Here is a 5117-nt window from a genome sequence, read left to right as displayed (position 1 = left end):
GAAGCATGGTGGTGGTACCGTCATGATGTGAAGCATGGTGGTGGTACCGTCATGATGTGAAGCATGGTGGTGGTACCATCATGATGTGAGGATGCTTCTCTGTTCTTGTCAAAAAAAACAATATATTGACAACGATCAGGACAGCCAGCGAAATCTTCCATGTGTTTGTACACTGGCTTGTTTCCACATATGAAGCTGTGGATAGCTTGTTAGAGCATCATGGTGCTGCAAAAGTCAAAACAAACCACAAAAAATTACTTCTTCCTTGTTGTAACTGCTTTTGTTGACATACGGAGGGCTGAGCATCTCTGACTTTTCTTCCAGCTGATGCTGTGGAGGTAAAACTCCGTCTCCAGATTGTTTACGAGAGCTACAGATTCATGAGTTGTGGTCTCACAGCTGGGATTCCTCGCAGGAACCACCAGTTTACCAAAGTCTGAATCTCATCCTCCATTTGATTCAGCTCCTCGATTCTGCTTTCAATAAATACAGACCAAACATCAAACCGAAAGGACCTGCAACCTTGAAAATGTCTGCTCCAGGTGTTCTGTGTTTCCTTTCAAAAACAATGGCTTCAAAGTGAGTCAAGTAAAAATCTATTGTTGTTTTTTTGGGGGGAGAAAGCTGCAGGGAGTTTTTGTGCATCTCCTTGTTTCCCTTAATCTCTACAACAAAAGTGGAGAGCAAAGTTAGCACAACCCATAGAGACACAACACACACATGAATGGGAAACACACCACAATGATCCATTAAGCAGATCTATGCGCTTCCATTCTGCTCCTCACACACACCAGAGAATATTTCTTAACACCTGGTAGTTTCTCTACAGTCCTGAAACTCTAGAGTGGGTGGCCCGGCGGTGTTTACTCTCAGAGTTTCGAAAGGTCACTTTTACTGAAGTTGCTCTCTCATCACATTTCAAAGGAAACATTCAGCTGCCATAAATGGAAACGAGACTTCCAGACGTTCTCTGAATGCCAGTTTGATGGTAATTTTCTCTTCAGATAATGGCTTCCAGAGGACTCAGTGTTGATATGACACACATACTAACACAATACATGTAAATATACCTGCACAAAGACACAAAAACAGAAATCAGACACACTCAGCGCAGGGAGGAAATCCCCCCTCTTGGCTCATCTTGGCCCCACTCAGGAGATTACGCTGGGATTTTACGTCCTGTGGAAACACTGGGAATAACTAGAGGAACCAGTTAAATGCCAGTAACCAGGTTTGTTTTGGAAAATTCCACATTCATGTAGTCTGATACAGTGCACATAGTTAGCAGCTTTATTGTTACTGCACAAAGTATAAATAGTGACACAATGAGCAATTTGTAGCAGGATGCTATTTATAGATAACACGGAGATTTAAAGAGAAAGCTGTAAAAGATCAGAAAAGTTAGTAGCGTTAAGTGGAAACTATATCATGTTTTACCGCAATCAGATCCTTTCTATTAATTCCTGCTCACGGTTATCAAATTATCAATCGAAATCCTTAAAATAATTAACATTTCAGTCAGATTAAACCAACAATTGTCCATTGGCAGTCATCCAGGCTGTTGGTTGGCACATGTTTACCTTGGAGAGAGCTATGTTTACAGTATTCATGCTAAGCTAAGTCAATTACTTTGTGGAGCAACTGCTGCATCACTACGCTTTCATTATAATCAATGAAAATGGCTACGACAACCATGTAAAAATAGACATATCTTGTATTTATATTCTTTGGTTTTACACACAAAAAACTCAAGAAACATCTATAGTTTTTTCCCCATTAAGCTAGAAGTGTACACAACGTTACTACTTTGTATTAAACAGGGTCTTGGTCACCACTTCAGCATTTATTTGCTAATATCAGCTGATGGTTGATCGATAACTTTATCCCTTACAGAGTCTGTAGTGGGCTGTAGACGTCAGCTTACCAACAATACACAAACTGGGCGAGTTTTATAGCAATGTGATGGGTCCAAAAACTGAAGACACAACAATCCAAAACAACTGTGTGGTTTTGCCGCAACCCTACGTTGGTAATTATTCATTGATTAATCACTGAATTTGCCTTGATGTGAGTATCAACACCAGTTTTTGGTTAAAAGCTACCCAACCACTTACTTCTACTGTTTTTGCAGCATTTCACATTGTTGTTCAAGCTGTTCATTTAAATATGTAAAATCTCAGGTAAAGTTTTGATTCTATGGCATGTTAGCTGTTCCACAGGCCTGTCTGAGGGTAAAGACTAGATTTTAACCAATTGAATTCCAATTCGTTTGGGGTTTTTTCTTTGCTTCTTTCTCATTTTCATTCACTGTGGGTTTAATTTAAAGTCCTGCACCTCAATGGAAACAGAAGAACCATGAAAAAGGAGAGAGAAAGTAGAAATGTCTTTTTTGCAGGATGACACAGTCAGAATGCCATGAATCATAAAAAATATATGTAGTTAATTTTTTGGATTATTTGTTTTACAAACATTGAAAAAACCTGGAATCAACATATGCAAGGTTCTCTAACCGTCTATAGATTTTTAACTACGTAGTAAAATTTTGATTGAAAGCGACCTTAAGTAGACTTCATGACAAGGAATTAAAATGAACCCCATTTCAGATTTTTAGGGGCAATGTGGATCATTTCAGGACCAATTCATTCACCTTTTGTGGTGCTAATTTAGAAAGTTTAAATTTAGATTCATTTCTGCTGAAATCGTGTGATCATGCACACCCTCCTCCCCCGCTGGAGGCCGATGGCAGAAACTACAGAGGAAGATGGCACCATTTCCTCCACTTTGTCTCCAGCCGGTTCAGTGTTCTTCCCTAAACTCTTGTATTTTTCATAACTTTGCTTCTTGTTGATGCAGCGGTTTATGTTCTGGGGCATCCTGAGGGCTCGCGGTTTAAAATCACAGCAGCTGTAAATATTTAAGGTTAGAAATATTCTGCTGCTGCAGCTGCTGGATGTTGACAATCTTCAGCTGCATAAGAGACGAGTCTGTGGGTTTTAAAGAGTCGTGTGAGGACAACATCAGAAGCTCCCATATGGAAGCTGACCATGTGGGATGACCATCTCGGGCCGTGGCATTCGAGGTTGGGTTTGTTGTGGGCTCGATGTTCCAGCTGAAGGTGTTGATGGACTTTGGGCAGTGAAGGTGGTGAAGCTGGTGTCGGGGTGGGATTTCCTGACGGGAACATTCAGTTCTCTGACACTGACCAGTGTGACCTTTGGCACCGGACACAAGTTTCCATTCATGGTGCTGACTCCACAACAAGCTGCCACTTATTTATAGTGCACCGATGCACTTTCACATACACCTCTGTTTATTGTCTTGTGTCTGACCTTAGCATAGGAGGTAATCATTAACATTAACAGTGCAGGACAGGTCATAGCACTAGTTCAGCATGTGATGAGTTAATATTCATCCAAATTATATTAATACATATTATATTTATGTATTTCAAACTTAAGGAAAAATCTGTAAAATAACGAGTGAAACTTTTTTTTTAAATTATTTTCAAATTGTAACCCTACAGTGGAAAATATATATTACCATGAAGAACTGAAAACATTTTTTAAAAATGATGGAACAGTGTAATGTTCAAAAACTGTGAAAAATAAAATAAAAATAAAATAAATAATAATAATAATAATAATAATAATAATAATAATAATAATAATAATAATAATAATAATAAATTAAAATAAATAAATACAATAAAATATAATAATGATAATAAAGAAATAAAAATATTACTTAATACTGACTCCCAATCTGATACCACTTCAATAGATAAAGCACTGTAATTACACTGAAGTGGTTCAGATTAATCCAGTATGTCTGCCTGACAGCTGAGTAGGGGTGGGTTGGATTGCATTGGATTTCTGCAATGCATTATGAAAGAAATTCCCATTACAGGAATAAGAAAGGTTTATCCTATTTTATTTTTGCAGTCAAGTGGTTCATTAACATTCTGTAGGTGGTCAGGAACCTTGTTGTGAAGCTCCAATATGAGAATCAGAAATACTTTTATTGATCCTCGAGGGGAAATTGCTCACGTTACAGTTGCTCCCATTCAAAGTCTTAAAAATATAAGCAGTGCAAAAGTATATAGATAAACATATGTAGAAAACTATGTTCTAAAAAAGAAAAGTAGGAAAAGTATAAGCAGAAATTGTGAAATGTGCATTTTCTAAGAAAATAAAATGTAAGTACATTGTAATAAATGACGTGTTATAACACACAGATATGTAATTACTGCACAATATTGAGTGTTTCCTGAGAAGTGAAGTGAAAATTAGTTAACCACTTGAAAATAGGACACTGTCTGAAATGTAGCGTTCGAGGGTAGGATGTACGGTGACTCCACAACCTCCAAAAGATGGAGAAAACCTGCATCCTCTACATGCATGTTCGAACATGTATCGTAGATCAGCTGTAGTACCTGGTTGTCCCACCAGGTGGAGCCTCTTACTGTTTAATGCTGTAGAGACCAGAGGAGGCGTCACTCAGACTACAGGCAGTTCATGTTGGTGGCAGAGAGCATTGTGGGAGTTTAGCTAGCAACAGGCACCATGACAAAGACTTCTGTGACATTTCATGACGTCCGACCAAAGCTGTGATGTTTTTGACAAACCAGGATTTACTATGATAGTGCAAAAAAAAACTTTTATTTTTAATAGTGTACTAATAATCACCCATTTTTACTGTATCAGGAATCCGATTCTATCTTTAATTTTCTGTACCTTCAATTAAATACTGTTTCTTTCTTTTGTATCCTAATTACGTAACACTGTTCCATATATTCAGTCACCAGCTGCACAGGTGGAGCTAATGACACAGTTGGATGCACAGGTGTACCAGATGACACTGATGATAGCTAATGCATTAGCCTAAGTGCATCAATTACATCTGTAAAACAGTTATGGGAAAATCATGGCAGAATCCCAACATGACATGTTCAGTGAAATCATCACCAAAGCCCACCTGTGTCCTCCACTGACGCCAGTTAGAACAACTTCTCTTTCCCTTTAAAACTTTAATCAACGAGCTAAGCAAAAGCGCGTAAGCTGCATTTGTTATTAACTTCACTAGTTGTGTCTTTGATGGCAGTAAGTATCAGTAAAATG

Source organism: Stegastes partitus, unplaced genomic scaffold (genome assembly GCF_000690725.1).
Source record: "Stegastes partitus isolate 25-593 unplaced genomic scaffold, Stegastes_partitus-1.0.2 Scaffold1153, whole genome shotgun sequence".
NCBI lineage: Eukaryota > Metazoa > Chordata > Actinopteri > Pomacentridae > Stegastes > Stegastes partitus.
The sequence above is the reverse complement of the archived record's forward strand: the minus strand, read 5'-3'. Positions refer to the sequence as shown.